Source organism: Lactuca virosa, chromosome 1, assembly GCF_052849685.1.
Source record: "Lactuca virosa cultivar CGN04683 chromosome 1, Lactuca_virosa_CGN04683_v6, whole genome shotgun sequence".
NCBI classification, from domain to species: Eukaryota; Viridiplantae; Streptophyta; class Magnoliopsida; order Asterales; family Asteraceae; genus Lactuca; species Lactuca virosa.
Window position 1 is genome coordinate 260,327,999 of NC_136426.1, and position 13,868 is coordinate 260,341,866.

Below are 13,868 nucleotides of genomic sequence, written 5' to 3' on the forward strand. Positions count from 1 at the left end.
TAGATTTTACGTGCGGTTTTTTTTTGTTTTTTTTCTTTCTTGCTATTTCTATGCTCGCGTGGCCTCCGCTTCATGGTTCATGGTTTTCGTATTTTTGGAACGGAGCCGATCGGTCACATGGGTCCCACGCCTCGCGTACGAAAACAAAGGAGGTTCTGCGTCTTTTAAGACATAAAAACAATAAGCATGGATAGCATTTCGGGTGCGATCATACCAGCACTAATGCACCGGATCCCATCAGAACTCCGCTGTGAAGCGTGCTTGGGCGAGAGTAGTACTAGGATGGGTGACCCCCTGGGAAGTCCTCGTGTTGCACCCCCCTTTTTCGTTGCCCGTTTGCGTTTTTTTAGTTTTTACGTGCGGTTTTTTTTTTGTTTTTTTTTTCTTTCTTGGTATTTCTATGCTCGGGTGGCCTCCGTTTCATGGTTCATGGTTTTCGTATTTTTGGAACGGAGTCGATCGGTCACGTGGGTCCCACGCCTCGCGTACGAAAACAAAGGAGGTTCTGCGTCTTTTAAGACATAAAAGCAATAAGCATGGATAGTATTTCGGGTGCGATCATACCAGCACTAATGCACCGGATCCCATCAGAACTCCGCTGTGAAACGTGCTTGGGCGAGAGTAGTACTAGGATGGGTGAACCCCTGGGAAGTCCTCGTGTTGCACCCCCCTTTTTCTTTGCCCGTTTGCGTTTTTTAAGATTTTACGTGTGGTTTTTTTTGTTTTTTTTTCTTTCTTGCTATTTCTATGCTCGCGTGGCCTCCGCTTCATGGTTGATGCTTTTCGTATTTTTGGAACGGAGCCGATCGGTCACGTGGGTCTCACGCCTCGCGTACGAAAACAAAGGAGGTTCTGCGTCTTTTAAGATATAAAAGCAATAAGCATGAATAGTATTTCGGGTGCGATCATACCAGCACTAATGCACCAGATCACATCAAAACTCCGCAGTTAAGCGTGCTTGGGCGAGAGTAGTACTAGGATGGGTGACCCCCTGGGAAGTCCTCGTGTTGCACCCCCCTTTTTCGTTGCCCGTTTACGTTTTTTTAGATTTTACGTGCGGTTTTTTTTTGTTTTTTTTTTCTTTCTTGCTATTTCTATGCTCGGGTGGCCTCCGCTTCATGGTTGATGCTTTTCGTATTTTTGGAACGGAGCCGATCGGTCACGTGGGTTCCACGCCTCGCGTACGAAAACAAAGGAGGTTCTGCGTCTTTTAAGATATAAAAGCAATAAGCATGGATAGTATTTCGGGTGCGATCATACCAGCACTAATGCACCGGATCCCATCAGAACTCCGCTGTGATGCGTGCTTGGGCGAGAGCAGTACTAGGATGGGTGACCCACCGGGAAGTCCTCGTGTTGCACCCCCCTTTTTCGTTGCCCGTTTGCGTTTTTTTAGATTTTACGTGTGGTTTTTTTTGTTTTTTTTCTTTCTTGCTATTTCTATGCTTGCGTGGCCTCCGCTTCATGGTTCATGGTTTTCGTATTTTTGGAACGGAGCTGATCGGTCACGTGGGTCCCACGCCTCGCGTACGAAAACAAAGGAGATTCTGCGTCTTTTAAGACATAAAAGCAATAAGCATGGATAGTTATATCGGGTGCGATTATACCAGCACTATTGCACCGGATCCCATCAGAACTCCGCAGTTAAGTGTGCTTGGGCGAGAGTAGTACTAGGATGGGTGACCCACGGAAAGTCCTCGTGTTGCACCCCCCCTTTTTCGTTGCCCGTTTGCGTTTTTTTAGATTTTACGTGCGGTTTTTTTTTGTTTTTTTTCTTTCTTGCTATTTCTATGCTCGGGTGGCCTCCGCTTCATGGTTGATGGTTTTCGTATTTTTGGGACGGAGCCGATCGGTCACGTGGGTCCCACGCCTCGCGTATGAAAACAAAGGAGGTTCTGCGTCTTTTAAGACATAAAAGCAATAAGCATGGATAGTATTTCGGGTGCGATCATACCAGCACTAATTCACTGGATCCCATCAGAACTCCGCAGTTAAGCGTGCTTGGGCGAGAGTAGTACTAGGATGGGTGACCCCTTGGGAAGTCCTCGTGTTGCACCCCCCTTTTCCGTTGCCCGTTTGCATTTTCTTAAATTTTACGTGCGGTTTTTTTTTTGTTTTTTTTTCTTTCTTGCTATTTCTATGCTCGGGTGGCCTCCGCTTCATGGTTGATGGTTATCGTATTTTTGGAACAGAGCCGATCGGTCACGTGGGTTCCACTCCTCGTGTACGAAAACAAAGGAGGTTCTGCGTCTTTTAAGACATAAAATCAATAAGCATGAATAGTATTTCGGGTGCGATCATACCAGCACTAATGCACCGGATCCCATCAGAACTCCGCAGTTAAGCGTGCTTGGGCGAGAGTAGTACTAGGATGGGTGACCCCCTGGGAAGTCCTCGTGTTGCACCCCCCTTTTTCGTTGCCCGTTTGCGTTTTTTTAGATTTTACGTGCGGTTTTTTTTTTGTTTTTTTTTCTTTCTTGCTATTTCTATGCTCGGGTGGCCTCCGTTTCATGGTTCATGGTTTTCGTATTTTTGGAACGGAGCCGATCGGTCACGTGGGTCCCACGCCTCGCGTACGAAAACAAAGGAGGTTCTGCGTCTTTTAAGACATAAAAGCAATAAGCATGGATAGTATTTCGGGTGCGATCATACAAGCACTAATGCACCGGATCCCATCAGAACTCTGCTGTGAAGCGTGCTTGGGCGAGAGTAGTACTAGGATGGGTGACCCCCTGGGAAGTCCTCGTGTTGCACCTCCTTTTTCGTTGCCCGTTTGCGTTTTTTTAGATTTTACGTGCGGTTTTTTTTTTGTTTTTTTTCTTTCTTGCTATTTCTATGCTCGCGTGGCCTCCGCTTCATGGTTCATGGTTTTCGTATTTTTGGAACGGAGCCGATCGGTCACGTGGGTCCCACGCCTCGCGTACGAAAACAAAGGAGGTTCTGCGTCTTTTAAGACATAAAAACAATAAGCATGGATAGCATTTCGGGTGCGATCATACCAGCACTAATGCATCGGATCCCATCAGAACTCCGCTGTGAAGCGTGCTTGGGCGAGAGTAGTACTAGGATGGGTGACCCCCTGGGAAGTCCTCATGTTGCACCCCCCTTTTTCGTTGCCCGTTTGCGTTTTTTTAGTTTTTACGTGCGGTTTTTTTTTGTTTTTTTTTCTTTCTTGGTATTTCTATGCTCGGGTGGCCTCCGTTTCATGGTTCATGGTTTTCGTATTTTTGGAACGGAGCCGATCGGTCACGTGGGTTCCACGCCTCGCGTACGAAAACAAAGGAGGTTCTGCGTCTTTTAAGACATATAAGCAATAAGGATGGATAGTTATATCGGGTGCGATCATACCAGCACTAATGCACCGGATCCCATCAGAACTCCGCAGTTAAGCGTGCTTAGGCGAGAGTAGTACTAGGATGGGTGACCCGCGGTAAGTCCTCGTGTTGCACCCCCCTTTTTCGTTGCCCGTTTGCGTTTTTTTAGATTTTACGTGCGGTTTTTTTTTTGTTTTTTTTCTTTCTTGCTATTTCTATGCTCGGGTGGCCTCCTCTTCATGGGTGATAGTTTTCGTATTTTTGGAACGGAGCCGAACGGTCACGTGGGTCCCACGCCTCGCGTACGAAAACAAAGGAGGTTCTGCGTCTTTTAAGACATAAAAGCAATAAGCATGGATAGTTATATCGGGTGCGATCATACCAGCACTAATGCACCGGATCCCATCAGAACTCCGCAGTTAAGCGTGCTTGGGCGAGAGTAGTACTAGGATGGGTGACCCCTTGGGAAGTCCTCGTGTTGCACCCCTTTTTTCGTTGCCCGTTTGCGTTTTTTTAGATTTTACGTGCGGTTTTTTTTTCTTTCTTGCTATTTCTATGCTCGGGTGGCCTCCGCTTCATGGTTGATACTTTTCGTATTTTTGGAACGGAGCCGATTGGTCACGTGGGTCCCACGCCTCGCGTACGAAAACAAAGGAGGTTCTGCGTCTTTTAAGACATAAAAGCAATAAGCATGGATAGTATTTCGGGTGCGATCATACCAGCACTAATGCACCGGATCCCATCAGAACTCCGCTGTGAAGCGTGCTTGGGCGAGAGTAGTACTAGGATGGGTGACCCCCTGGGAAGTTGTCGTGTTGCACCCCCCTTTTTCGTTGCCCGTTTGCGTTTTTTTAGATTTTACGTGTGGTTTTTTTTGTTTTTTTTTTCTTTCTTGCTATTTCTATGCTCGCGTGGCCTCCGCTTCATGGTTCATGGTTTTCGTATTTTTGGAACGGAGCTGATCGGTCACGTGGGTCCCACGCCTCGCGTACGAAAACAAAGGAGGTTCTGCGTCTTTTATGACATAAAAGCAATAAGCATTGATAGTTATATCGGGTGCGATCATACCAGCACTAATGCACCGGATCCCATCAGAATTCCGCAGTTAAGTGTGCTTGGGCGAGAGTAGTACTAGGATGGGTGACCCCCGGGAAGTCCTCGTGTTGCACCCCATTTTTTCGTTGCCCGTTTGCCTTTTTTAGATTTTACGTGCGTTTTTTTTTTGTTTTTTTTTCTTTCTTGCTATTTCTATGCTCGGGTGGCCTCCGTTTCATGGTTGATGGTTTTCGTATTTTTGGAACGGAGCCGATCGGTCACGTGGGTCCCACGCCTCGCGTACGAAAACAAAGGAGGTTCTGCGTCTTTTAAGTCATAAAAGCAATAAGCATGGATAGTATTTCGGGTGCGATCATACCAGCACTAATTCACCGGATCCCATCAGAACTCCGTAGTTAAGCGTGCTTGGGCGAGAGTAGTACTAGGATGGGTGACCCCCTGGGAAGTCCTCGTGTTGCACCCCCCTTTTTCGTTGCCCGTTTACGTTTTTTTAGATTTTACGTGCGGTTTTTTTTTGTTTTTTTTTTCTTTCTTGCTATTTCTATGCTCGGGTGGCCTCCGCTTCATGGTTGATGCTTTTCGTATTTTTGGAACGGAGCCGATCGGTCACGTGGGTTCCACGCCTCGCGTACGAAAACAAAGGAGGTTCTGCTTCTTTTAAGACATAAAAGCAATAAGCATGGATAGTATTTCGGGTGCGATCATACCAGCACTAATGCACCGGATCCCATCAGAACTCCGCTGTGATGCGTGCTTGGGCGAGAGCAGTACTAGGATGGGTGACCCACCGGGAAGTCCTCGTGTTGCACCCCCCTTTTTCGTTGCCCGTTTGCGTTTTTTTAGATTTTACGTGTGGTTTTTTTTGTTTTTTTTCTTTCTTGCTATTTCTATGCTTGCGTGGCCTCCGCTTCATGGTTCATAGTTTTCGTATTTTTGGAACGGAGCTGATCGGTCACGTGGGTCCCACGCCTCGCGTACGAAAACAAAGGAGATTCTGCGTCTTTTAAGACATAAAAGCAATAAGCATGGATAGTTATATCGGGTGCGATTATACCAGCACTATTGCACCGGATCCCATCAGAACTCCGCAGTTAAGTGTGCTTGGGCGAGAGTAGTACTAGGATGGGTGACCCACGGAAAGTCCTCGTGTTGCACCCCCCCTTTTTCGTTGCCCGTTTGCGTTTTTTTAGATTTTACGTGCGGTTTTTTTTTGTTTTTTTTCTTTCTTGCTATTTCTATGCTCGGGTGGCCTCCGCTTCATGGTTGATGGTTTTCGTATTTTTGGGACGGAGCCGATCGGTCACGTGGGTCCCACGCCTCGCGTATGAAAACAAAGGAGGTTCTGCGTCTTTTAAGACATAAAAGCAATAAGCATGGATAGTATTTCGGGTGCGATCATACCAGCACTAATTCACTGGATCCCATCAGAACTCCGCAGTTAAGCGTGCTTGGGCGAGAGTAGTATTAGGATGGGTGACCCCTTGGGAAGTCCTCGTGTTGCACCCCCCTTTTCCGTTGCCCGTTTGCATTTTCTTAAATTTTACGTGCGGTTTTTTTTTTGTTTTTTTTTCTTTCTTGCTATTTCTATGCTCGGGTGGCCTCCGCTTCATGGTTGATGGTTATCGTATTTTTGGAACAGAGCCGATCGGTCACGTGGGTTCCACTCCTCGTGTACGAAAACAAAGGAGGTTCTGCGTCTTTTAAGACATAAAATCAATAAGCATGAATAGTATTTCGGGTGCGATCATACCAGCACTAATGCACCGGATCCCATCAGAACTCCGCAGTTAAGCGTGCTTGGGCGAGAGTAGTACTAGGATGGGTGACCCCCTGGGAAGTCCTCGTGTTGCACCCCCCCTTTTTTGTTGCCCGTTTGCGTTTTTTTAGATTTTACGTGCGGTTTTTTTTTTGTTTTTTTTTCTTTCTTGCTATTTCTATGCTCGGGTGGCCTCCGTTTCATGGTTCATGGTTTTCGTATTTTTGGAACGGAGCCGATCGGTCACGTGGGTCCCACGCCTCGCGTACGAAAACAAAGGAGGTTCTGCGTCTTTTAAGACATAAAAGCAATAAGCATGGATAGTATTTCGGGTGCGATCATACAAGCACTAATGCACCGGATCCCATCAGAACTCTGCTGTGAAGCGTGCTTGGGCGAGAGTAGTACTAGGATGGGTGACCCCCTGGGAAGTCCTCGTGTTGCACCTCTTTTTTCGTTGCCCGTTTGCGTTTTTTTAGATTTTACGTGCGGTTTTTTTTTTGTTTTTTTTCTTTCTTGCTATTTCTATGCTCGCGTGGCCTCCGCTTCATGGTTCATGGTTTTCGTATTTTTGGAACGGAGCCGATCGGTCACGTGGGTCCCACGCCTCGCGTACGAAAACAAAGGAGGTTCTGCGTCTTTTAAGACATAAAAACAATAAGCATGGATAGCATTTCGGGTGCGATCATACCAACACTAATGCATCGGATCCCATCAGAACTCCGCTGTGAAGCGTGCTTGGGCGAGAGTAGTACTAGGATGGGTGACCCCCTGGGAAGTCCTCATGTTACACCCCCCTTTTTCGTTGCCCGTTTGCGTTTTTTTAGTTTTTACGTGCGGTTTTTTTTTTGTTTTTTTTTTCTTTCTTGGTATTTCTATGCTCGGGTGGCCTCCGTTTCATGGTTCATGGTTTTCGTATTTTTGGAACGGAGCCGATCGGTCACGTGGGTTCCACGCCTCGCGTACGAAAACAAAGGAGGTTCTGCGTCTTTTAAGACATATAAGCAATAAGGATGGATAGTTATATCGGGTGCGATCATACCAGCACTAATGCACCGGATCCCATCAGAACTCCGCAGTTAAGCGTGCTTAGGCGAGAGTAGTACTAGGATGGGTGACCCCCGGTAAGTCCTCGTGTTGCACCCCCCTTTTTCGTTGCCCGTTTGCGTTTTTTTAGATTTTACGTGCGGTTTTTTTTTTGTTTTTTTTCTTTCTTGCTATTTCTATGCTCGGGTGGCCTCCTCTTCATGGGTGATAGTTTTCGTATTTTTGGAACGGAGCCGAACGGTCACGTGGGTCCCACGCCTCGCGTACGAAAACAAAGGAGGTTCTGCGTCTTTTAAGACATAAAAGCAATAAGCATGGATAGTTATATCGGGTGCGATCATACCAGCACTAATGCACCGGATCCCATCAGAATTCCGCAGTTAAGCGTGCTTGGGCGAGAGTAGTACTAGGATGGGTGACCCCTTGGGAAGTCCTCGTGTTGCACCCCTTTTTTCGTTGCCCGTTTGCGTTTTTTTAGATTTTACGTGCGGTTTTTTTTTCTTTCTTGCTATTTCTATGCTCGGGTGGCCTCCGCTTCATGGTTGATACTTTTCGTATTTTTGGAACGGAGCCGATTGGTCACGTGGGTCCCACGCCTCGCGTACGAAAACAAAGGAGGTTCTGCGTCTTTTAAGACATAAAAGCAATAAGCATGGATAGTATTTCGGGTGCGATCATACCAGCACTAATGCACCGGATCCCATCAGAACTCCGCTGTGAAGCGTGCTTGGGCGAGAGTAGTACTAGGATGGGTGACCCCCTGGGAAGTTGTCGTGTTGCACCCCCCTTTTTCGTTGCCCGTTTGCGTTTTTTTAGATTTTACGTGTGGTTTTTTTTGTTTTTTTTTTCTTTCTTGCTATTTCTATGCTCGCGTGGCCTCCGCTTCATGGTTCATGGTTTTCGTATTTTTGGAACGGAGCTGATCGGTCACGTGGGTCCCACGCCTCGCGTACGAAAACAAAGGAGGTTCTGCGTCTTTTATGACATAAAAGCAATAAGCATTGATAGTTATATCGGGTGCGATCATACCAGCACTAATGCAGCGGATCCCATCAGAATTCCGCAGTTAAGTGTGCTTGGGCGAGAGTAGTACTAGGATGGGTGACCCCCGGGAAGTCCTCGTGTTGCACCCCATTTTTTCGTTGCCCGTTTGCCTTTTTTTAGATTTTACGTGCGTTTTTTTTTGTTTTTTTTTCTTTCTTGCTATTTCTATGCTCGGGTGGCCTCCGTTTCATGGTTGATGGTTTTCGTATTTTTGGAACGGAGCCGATCGGTCACGTGGGTCCCACGCCTCGCGTACGAAAACAAAGGAGGTTCTGCGTCTTTTAAGTCATAAAAGCAATAAGCATGGATAGTATTTCGGGTGCGATCATACCAGCACTAATTCACCGGATCCCATCAGAACTCCGTAGTTAAGCGTGCTTGGGCGAGAGTAGTACTAGGATGGGTGACCCCCTGGGAAGTCCTCGTGTTGCACCCCCTTTTTCGTTGCCCGTTTGCGTTTTTTTAGATTTTACGTGCGGTTTTTTTTTTGTTTTTTTTTTCTTTCTTGCTATTTCTATGCTCGGGTGGCCTCCGCTTCATGGTTGATGGTTTTCGTATTTTTCGAACAGAGCCGATCGGTCACGTGGGTTCCACGCCTAGCGTACGAAAACAAAGGAGGTTCTGCGTCTTTTAAGATATAAAAGCAATAAGCATGAATAGTATTTCGGGTGCGATCATACTAGCACTAATGCACCGGATCACATCAGAACTCTGCAGTTAAGCGTGCTTGGGCGAAAGTAGTACTAGGATGGGTGACCCCCTGGGAAGTCCTCGTGTTGCACCCCTCTTTTTCGTTGCCCGTTTACGTTTTTTTAGATTTTACGTGCGGTTTTTTTTTGTTTTTTTTCTTTCTTGCTATTTCTATGCTCGGGTGGCCTCCGCTTCATGGTTGATGCTTTTCGTATTTTTGGAACGGAGCCGATCGGTCACGTGGGTCCCACGCCTCGCGTACGAAAACAAAGGAGGTTCTGCGTCTTTTAAGACATAAAAGCAATAAGCATGGATAGTATTTCGGGTGCGATCATACCCGCACTAATGCACCGGATCCCATCAGAACTCCGTTGTGAAGCGTGCTTGGGCGGGAGTAGTACTAGGATTGGTGACCCCCTGGGAAGTCCTCGTGTTGCACCCCCCTTTTTCGTTGCCCGTTTGCGTTTTTTTAGATTTTACGTGTCGTTTTTTTTGTTTTTTTTTCTTTCTTGCTATTTCTATGCTCGCGTGGCCTCCGCTTCATGGTTCATGGTTTTCGTATTTTTGAAACGGAGCTGATCGGTCACGTGGGTCCCACGCCTCGCGTACCAAAACAAAGGAGGTTCTGCGTCTTTTATGACATAAAAGCAATAAGCACGGATAGTTATATCGGGTGCAATCGTACCAGCACTAATGCACCGGATCCCATCAGAACTCCGCAGTTAAGCGTGCTTGGGCGAGAGTAGTACTAGGATGGGTGACCCTCGGGAAGTCCTCGTGTTGCACCCCCCTTTTTCGTTGACCGTTTACGTTTTTTTAGATTTTACGTGCGGTTTTTCTTTTGTTTTTTTTCTTTCTTGCTATTTCTATGCTCCGGTGGCCTCCGCTTCATGGTTGATGCTTTTCGTATTTTTGGAACGGAGCCGATCGGTCACGTGGGTCCCACGCCTCGCGTACGAAAACAAAGGAGGTTCTGCGTCTTTTAAGACATAAAAGCAATAAGCATGGATAGTATTTCGGGTGCGATCATACCCGCACTAATGCACCGGATCCCATCAGAACTCCGCTGTGAAGCGTGCTTGGGCGAGAGTAGTACTAGGATTGGTGACCCCCTGGGAAGTCCTCGTGTTGCACCCCCCTTTTTCGTTGCCCGTTTGCGTTTTTTTAGATTTTACGTGTCGTTTTTTTTCTTTCTTGCTATTTCTATGCTCGCGTGGCCTCCGCTTCATGGTTCATGGTTTTCGTATTTTTGAAACAGAGCTGATCGGTCACGTGGGTCCCACGCCTCGCGTACGAAAACAAAGGAGGTTCTGCGTGTTTTATGACATAAAAGCAATAAGCACGGATAGTTATATCGGGTGCGATCATACCAGCGCTAATGCACCGGATCCCATCAGAACTCCGCAGTTAAGCGTGCTTGGGCGAGAGTAGTACTAGGATGGGTGACCCTCGGGAAGTCCTCGTGTTGCACTCCCCATTTTCGTTGTCCGTTTGCGTTTTTTTAGATTTTACGTGCGGTTTTTTTTTTGTTTTTTTTTCTTTCTTGCTATTTCTATGCTCGGGTGGCCTCCGCTTCATGGTTCATGGTTTTCGTATTTTTGGAACGGAGCCGATCGGTCACGTGGGTCCCACGCCTCGCGTACGAAAACAAAGGAGGTTCTGCGTCTTTTAAGACATAAAAGCAATAAGCATCGAAAGTATTTTGGGTGCGATCATACCAGCACTAATGCACCGGATCCCATCAGAACTCCGGAGTTAAGCGTGCTTGGGCGAGAGTAGTACTAGGATGGGTGACCCCCTGGGAAGTCCTCGTGTTGCACCCCCCTTTTTCGTTGCCCGTTTGCGTTTTTTTAGATTTTACGTGCAGTTTTTTTTGTTTTTTTTTCTTTCTTGCTATTTCTATGCTCTGGTGGCCTCCGTTTCATGGTTCATGGTTTTCGTATTTTTGGAACGGAGCCGATCGGTCACGAGGGTCCCACGCCTCGCCTACGAAAACAAAGGAGGTTCTGCGTCTTTTAAGACATAAAAGCAATAAGCATGGATAGTATTTCGGGTGCGATCATACCAGCACTAATTCACTGGATCCCATCAGAACTCCGCAGGTAAGCGTGCTTGGGCGAGAGTAGTACTAGGATGGGTGACCCCCTGGGAAGTCCTCGTGTTGCACCCCCCTTTTTCGTTGCCCGTTTGTATTTTTTTAGATTTTACGTGCGTTTTTTTTTGTTTTTTTTTTCTTTCTTGCTATTTCTATGCTCGGGTGGCCTCCGCTTCATGGTTGATGGTTTTCGTATTTTTGGAACAGAGCCGATCGGTCACGTGGGTTCCACGCCTCGCGTACGAAAACAAAGGAGGTTCTGCGTCTTTTAAGATATAAAAGCAATAAGCATGAATAGTATTTCGGGTGCGATCATACCAGCACTAATGCACCGGATCCCATCAGAACTCCGCAGGTAAGCGTGCTTGGGCGAGAGTAGTACTAGGATGGGTGACCCCCTGGGAAGTCCTCGTGTTGCACCCCCCTTTTTCGTTGCTCGTTTGCGTTTTTTTTAGATTTTACGTGCGGTTTTTTTTTTCTTTCTTGCTATTTCTATGCTCGGGCGGCCTCCGCTTCATGGGTGATAGTTTTCGTATTTTTGGAATGGAGACGATCAGTCACGTGGGTCCCACGCCTCGCGTACGAAAACAAAGGAGGTTCTGCGTCTTTTAAGACATAAAAGTAATAAAAATGGATAGTATTTCGGGTGCGATCATACCAGCACTAATGCACCGGATCCCATCAGAACTCCGCAGTTAAGCGTGCTTGGGCGAGAGTAGTACTAGGATGTGTGACCCCCTGCGAAGTCCTCGTGTTGCACCCCCCCTTTTTCGTTGCCCGTTTGCGTTTTTTTAGATTTTACATGCGGTTTTTTTCTTTCTTGCTATTTCTATGCTCGGGTGGCCTCCCCTTCATGGTTCATAGTTTTCGTATTTTTGTAACGGAGCCGATCGGTCACGTGGGTCCCACGCCTCGCGTACGAAAACAAAGGAGGTTCAGCGTCTTTTAAGACATAAAAGCAATAAGCATGGATAGTATTTCCGGTGCGATCATACCAGTACTAATGCACCGGATCCCATAAGAACTCCACAGTTAAGCGTGCTTGGGCGACAGTAGTACTAGGATGGGTGACCCCCTGGGAAGTCCTTGTGTTGCACCTCCTTTTTCGTTGCCCGTTTGCGTTTTTTTAGATTTTACGTGCGGTTTTTTTTTTGTTTTTTTTTCTTTCTTGCTATTTCTATGCTCGGGTGGCCTCCGTTTCATGGTTCATGGTTTTCGTAGTTTTGGAATGGAGCCGATCGGTCACGTGGTTCCACGCCTCGCGTGCGAAAACAAAGGAGGTTCTGCGTCTTTTAAGACATAAAAGTAATAAGAATTGATAGTATTTCGGGTGCGATCATACCAGCACTAATGCACCGGATCCCATCAGAACTCCGCAGTTAAGCGTGCTTGGGCGAGAGTAGTACTAGGATGGGTGACCCCCTGGGAAGTCCTCGTGTTGCACCCCCCCTTTTTCGTTGCCCGTTTGCGTGTTTTTAGATTTTACATGCGGTTTTTTTGTTTTTTTTTTCTTTCTTGCTATTTCTATGCTCGGGTGGCCTCCGCTTCATGGTTCATGGTTTTCGTATTTTTGTAACGGAGCGGATCGGTCACGTGGGTCCCACGCCTCGCGTACGAAAACAAAGGAGGTTCTGCGTCTTTTAAGACATAAAAGCAATAAGCATGGATAGTATTTCGGGTGCGATCATACCAGCACTAATGCACCGGATCCCATAAGAACTCCGCAGTTAAGCGTGCTTGGGCGAGAGTACTACTAGGATGGGTGACCCTCTGGGAAGTCCTTGTGTTGCACCTCCTTTTTCGTTGCCCGTTTGCGTTTTTTTAGATTTTACGTGCGGTTTTTTTTTTTGTTTTTTTTTCTTTCTTGCTATTTCTATGCTCGGGTGGCCTCCGTTTCATGGTTCATGGTTTTCGTATTTTTGGAACGGAGCCGATCGGTCACGTGGGTCCTACGCCTCGCGTACGAAAACAAAGGAGGTTCTGCGTCTTTTAAGACATAAAAGCAATAAGCATGGATAGTATTTCGGGTGCGATCATACCAGCACTAATGCACCGGATCCCATCAGAACTCCGCTGTGAAGCGTGCTTGGGCGAGAGTAGTACTAGGATTGGTGACCACCTGGGAAGTCCTCGTGTTGCACCCCCCTTTTTCGTTGCCCGTTTGCGTTTTTTTAGATTTTACGTGTGGTTTTTTTTGTTTTTTTTTTCTTTCTTGCTATTTCTATGCTCGCGTGGCCTCCGCTTCATGGTTCATGGTTTTCGTATTTTTGAAACGGAGCTGATCGGTCACGTGGGTCCCACACCTCGCGTACGAAAACAAAGGAGGTTCTGCGTCTTTTATGACATAAAAGCAATAAGCACGGATAGTTATATCGGGTGCGATCATACCAGCGCTAATGCACCGGATCCCATCAGAACTCCGCAGTTAAGCGTGCTTGGGCGAGAGTAGTACTAGGATGGGTGACCCTCGGGAAGTCCTTGTGTTGCACCCCCCTTTTTCGTTGCCCGTTTACGTTTTTTTAGATTTTACGTGCGGTTTTTTTTTTGTTTTTTTTCTTTCTTGCTATTTCTATGCTCCGGTGGCCTCCGCTTCATGGTTGATGCTTTTCGTATTTTTGGAACGGAGCCGATCGGTCACGTGGGTCCCACGCCTCGCGTACAAAAACAAAGGAGGTTCTGCGTCTTTTAAGACATAAAAGCAATAAGCATGGATAGTATTTCGGGTGCGATCATACCCGCACTAATGCACCGGATCCCATCAGAACTCCGCTGTAAAGCGTGCTTGGGCGAGAGTAGTACTAGGATTAGTGACCCCCTGGGAAGTCCTCGTGTTGCACCCCCCTTTTTCGTTGCCCGTTTGCGTTTT

General features: G+C 46.9%; 40 non-coding genes across 40 annotated transcripts; all 40 read left to right on the forward strand.

Moving 5' to 3' along the window:
• The first annotated feature begins 200 nt into the window (after positions 1 to 200).
• On the forward strand, positions 201 to 319 carry LOC145144234 (5S ribosomal RNA). Its single transcript, XR_013725249.1, has one exon. It is a non-coding gene; the product is annotated as a 5S ribosomal RNA (ribosomal RNA).
• Positions 320 to 550: 231 nt separating this feature from the next.
• On the forward strand, positions 551 to 669 carry LOC145149341 (5S ribosomal RNA). The gene has a single exon (XR_013730194.1). It is a non-coding gene; the product is annotated as a 5S ribosomal RNA (ribosomal RNA).
• A 228-nt stretch (positions 670 to 897) lies between these two features.
• Positions 898 to 1,016, forward strand: LOC145148613 (5S ribosomal RNA). Its single transcript, XR_013729491.1, has one exon. It is a non-coding gene; the product is annotated as a 5S ribosomal RNA (ribosomal RNA).
• Positions 1,017 to 1,246: 230 nt separating this feature from the next.
• Positions 1,247 to 1,365, forward strand: LOC145150294 (5S ribosomal RNA). The gene has a single exon (XR_013731113.1). It is a non-coding gene; the product is annotated as a 5S ribosomal RNA (ribosomal RNA).
• A 228-nt stretch (positions 1,366 to 1,593) lies between these two features.
• Positions 1,594 to 1,711, forward strand: LOC145150087 (5S ribosomal RNA). The gene has a single exon (XR_013730915.1). It is a non-coding gene; the product is annotated as a 5S ribosomal RNA (ribosomal RNA).
• A 229-nt stretch (positions 1,712 to 1,940) lies between these two features.
• On the forward strand, positions 1,941 to 2,059 carry LOC145144105 (5S ribosomal RNA). The gene has a single exon (XR_013725123.1). It is a non-coding gene; the product is annotated as a 5S ribosomal RNA (ribosomal RNA).
• A 230-nt stretch (positions 2,060 to 2,289) lies between these two features.
• On the forward strand, positions 2,290 to 2,408 carry LOC145137120 (5S ribosomal RNA). The gene has a single exon (XR_013720879.1). It is a non-coding gene; the product is annotated as a 5S ribosomal RNA (ribosomal RNA).
• A 230-nt stretch (positions 2,409 to 2,638) lies between these two features.
• Positions 2,639 to 2,757, forward strand: LOC145150254 (5S ribosomal RNA). The gene has a single exon (XR_013731074.1). It is a non-coding gene; the product is annotated as a 5S ribosomal RNA (ribosomal RNA).
• Positions 2,758 to 2,985: 228 nt separating this feature from the next.
• On the forward strand, positions 2,986 to 3,104 carry LOC145149658 (5S ribosomal RNA). The gene has a single exon (XR_013730511.1). It is a non-coding gene; the product is annotated as a 5S ribosomal RNA (ribosomal RNA).
• A 230-nt stretch (positions 3,105 to 3,334) lies between these two features.
• LOC145150428 (5S ribosomal RNA) lies at positions 3,335 to 3,452 on the forward strand. The gene has a single exon (XR_013731254.1). It is a non-coding gene; the product is annotated as a 5S ribosomal RNA (ribosomal RNA).
• Positions 3,453 to 3,682: 230 nt separating this feature from the next.
• Positions 3,683 to 3,801, forward strand: LOC145153337 (5S ribosomal RNA). Its single transcript, XR_013733852.1, has one exon. It is a non-coding gene; the product is annotated as a 5S ribosomal RNA (ribosomal RNA).
• A 218-nt stretch (positions 3,802 to 4,019) lies between these two features.
• LOC145147874 (5S ribosomal RNA) lies at positions 4,020 to 4,138 on the forward strand. Its single transcript, XR_013728768.1, has one exon. It is a non-coding gene; the product is annotated as a 5S ribosomal RNA (ribosomal RNA).
• Positions 4,139 to 4,368: 230 nt separating this feature from the next.
• LOC145148708 (5S ribosomal RNA) lies at positions 4,369 to 4,486 on the forward strand. The gene has a single exon (XR_013729580.1). It is a non-coding gene; the product is annotated as a 5S ribosomal RNA (ribosomal RNA).
• Positions 4,487 to 4,714: 228 nt separating this feature from the next.
• On the forward strand, positions 4,715 to 4,833 carry LOC145154994 (5S ribosomal RNA). Its single transcript, XR_013735457.1, has one exon. It is a non-coding gene; the product is annotated as a 5S ribosomal RNA (ribosomal RNA).
• A 230-nt stretch (positions 4,834 to 5,063) lies between these two features.
• Positions 5,064 to 5,182, forward strand: LOC145150295 (5S ribosomal RNA). The gene has a single exon (XR_013731114.1). It is a non-coding gene; the product is annotated as a 5S ribosomal RNA (ribosomal RNA).
• A 228-nt stretch (positions 5,183 to 5,410) lies between these two features.
• Positions 5,411 to 5,528, forward strand: LOC145150088 (5S ribosomal RNA). The gene has a single exon (XR_013730916.1). It is a non-coding gene; the product is annotated as a 5S ribosomal RNA (ribosomal RNA).
• A 229-nt stretch (positions 5,529 to 5,757) lies between these two features.
• LOC145147133 (5S ribosomal RNA) lies at positions 5,758 to 5,876 on the forward strand. Its single transcript, XR_013728047.1, has one exon. It is a non-coding gene; the product is annotated as a 5S ribosomal RNA (ribosomal RNA).
• A 230-nt stretch (positions 5,877 to 6,106) lies between these two features.
• Positions 6,107 to 6,225, forward strand: LOC145137798 (5S ribosomal RNA). Its single transcript, XR_013721235.1, has one exon. It is a non-coding gene; the product is annotated as a 5S ribosomal RNA (ribosomal RNA).
• A 231-nt stretch (positions 6,226 to 6,456) lies between these two features.
• Positions 6,457 to 6,575, forward strand: LOC145150255 (5S ribosomal RNA). The gene has a single exon (XR_013731075.1). It is a non-coding gene; the product is annotated as a 5S ribosomal RNA (ribosomal RNA).
• Positions 6,576 to 6,803: 228 nt separating this feature from the next.
• LOC145151083 (5S ribosomal RNA) lies at positions 6,804 to 6,922 on the forward strand. Its single transcript, XR_013731879.1, has one exon. It is a non-coding gene; the product is annotated as a 5S ribosomal RNA (ribosomal RNA).
• A 232-nt stretch (positions 6,923 to 7,154) lies between these two features.
• On the forward strand, positions 7,155 to 7,272 carry LOC145150072 (5S ribosomal RNA). The gene has a single exon (XR_013730901.1). It is a non-coding gene; the product is annotated as a 5S ribosomal RNA (ribosomal RNA).
• A 230-nt stretch (positions 7,273 to 7,502) lies between these two features.
• Positions 7,503 to 7,621, forward strand: LOC145139568 (5S ribosomal RNA). Its single transcript, XR_013721942.1, has one exon. It is a non-coding gene; the product is annotated as a 5S ribosomal RNA (ribosomal RNA).
• Positions 7,622 to 7,839: 218 nt separating this feature from the next.
• On the forward strand, positions 7,840 to 7,958 carry LOC145147875 (5S ribosomal RNA). Its single transcript, XR_013728769.1, has one exon. It is a non-coding gene; the product is annotated as a 5S ribosomal RNA (ribosomal RNA).
• A 230-nt stretch (positions 7,959 to 8,188) lies between these two features.
• On the forward strand, positions 8,189 to 8,306 carry LOC145150198 (5S ribosomal RNA). The gene has a single exon (XR_013731022.1). It is a non-coding gene; the product is annotated as a 5S ribosomal RNA (ribosomal RNA).
• A 228-nt stretch (positions 8,307 to 8,534) lies between these two features.
• Positions 8,535 to 8,653, forward strand: LOC145154996 (5S ribosomal RNA). Its single transcript, XR_013735459.1, has one exon. It is a non-coding gene; the product is annotated as a 5S ribosomal RNA (ribosomal RNA).
• Positions 8,654 to 8,883: 230 nt separating this feature from the next.
• On the forward strand, positions 8,884 to 9,002 carry LOC145149089 (5S ribosomal RNA). The gene has a single exon (XR_013729950.1). It is a non-coding gene; the product is annotated as a 5S ribosomal RNA (ribosomal RNA).
• A 228-nt stretch (positions 9,003 to 9,230) lies between these two features.
• LOC145149703 (5S ribosomal RNA) lies at positions 9,231 to 9,349 on the forward strand. Its single transcript, XR_013730555.1, has one exon. It is a non-coding gene; the product is annotated as a 5S ribosomal RNA (ribosomal RNA).
• A 229-nt stretch (positions 9,350 to 9,578) lies between these two features.
• On the forward strand, positions 9,579 to 9,696 carry LOC145148271 (5S ribosomal RNA). The gene has a single exon (XR_013729163.1). It is a non-coding gene; the product is annotated as a 5S ribosomal RNA (ribosomal RNA).
• A 229-nt stretch (positions 9,697 to 9,925) lies between these two features.
• LOC145149465 (5S ribosomal RNA) lies at positions 9,926 to 10,044 on the forward strand. The gene has a single exon (XR_013730328.1). It is a non-coding gene; the product is annotated as a 5S ribosomal RNA (ribosomal RNA).
• A 219-nt stretch (positions 10,045 to 10,263) lies between these two features.
• On the forward strand, positions 10,264 to 10,381 carry LOC145147662 (5S ribosomal RNA). Its single transcript, XR_013728558.1, has one exon. It is a non-coding gene; the product is annotated as a 5S ribosomal RNA (ribosomal RNA).
• A 230-nt stretch (positions 10,382 to 10,611) lies between these two features.
• LOC145153780 (5S ribosomal RNA) lies at positions 10,612 to 10,730 on the forward strand. Its single transcript, XR_013734271.1, has one exon. It is a non-coding gene; the product is annotated as a 5S ribosomal RNA (ribosomal RNA).
• A 228-nt stretch (positions 10,731 to 10,958) lies between these two features.
• Positions 10,959 to 11,077, forward strand: LOC145139053 (5S ribosomal RNA). Its single transcript, XR_013721820.1, has one exon. It is a non-coding gene; the product is annotated as a 5S ribosomal RNA (ribosomal RNA).
• Positions 11,078 to 11,306: 229 nt separating this feature from the next.
• LOC145155805 (5S ribosomal RNA) lies at positions 11,307 to 11,425 on the forward strand. Its single transcript, XR_013736233.1, has one exon. It is a non-coding gene; the product is annotated as a 5S ribosomal RNA (ribosomal RNA).
• A 221-nt stretch (positions 11,426 to 11,646) lies between these two features.
• LOC145146913 (5S ribosomal RNA) lies at positions 11,647 to 11,765 on the forward strand. The gene has a single exon (XR_013727836.1). It is a non-coding gene; the product is annotated as a 5S ribosomal RNA (ribosomal RNA).
• Positions 11,766 to 11,983: 218 nt separating this feature from the next.
• LOC145150714 (5S ribosomal RNA) lies at positions 11,984 to 12,102 on the forward strand. The gene has a single exon (XR_013731521.1). It is a non-coding gene; the product is annotated as a 5S ribosomal RNA (ribosomal RNA).
• Positions 12,103 to 12,330: 228 nt separating this feature from the next.
• LOC145138516 (5S ribosomal RNA) lies at positions 12,331 to 12,449 on the forward strand. The gene has a single exon (XR_013721568.1). It is a non-coding gene; the product is annotated as a 5S ribosomal RNA (ribosomal RNA).
• A 229-nt stretch (positions 12,450 to 12,678) lies between these two features.
• On the forward strand, positions 12,679 to 12,797 carry LOC145148674 (5S ribosomal RNA). The gene has a single exon (XR_013729547.1). It is a non-coding gene; the product is annotated as a 5S ribosomal RNA (ribosomal RNA).
• Positions 12,798 to 13,027: 230 nt separating this feature from the next.
• Positions 13,028 to 13,146, forward strand: LOC145148690 (5S ribosomal RNA). Its single transcript, XR_013729563.1, has one exon. It is a non-coding gene; the product is annotated as a 5S ribosomal RNA (ribosomal RNA).
• Positions 13,147 to 13,376: 230 nt separating this feature from the next.
• Positions 13,377 to 13,494, forward strand: LOC145148293 (5S ribosomal RNA). Its single transcript, XR_013729184.1, has one exon. It is a non-coding gene; the product is annotated as a 5S ribosomal RNA (ribosomal RNA).
• A 229-nt stretch (positions 13,495 to 13,723) lies between these two features.
• LOC145150677 (5S ribosomal RNA) lies at positions 13,724 to 13,842 on the forward strand. The gene has a single exon (XR_013731485.1). It is a non-coding gene; the product is annotated as a 5S ribosomal RNA (ribosomal RNA).
• Positions 13,843 to 13,868: the final 26 nt, after the last annotated feature.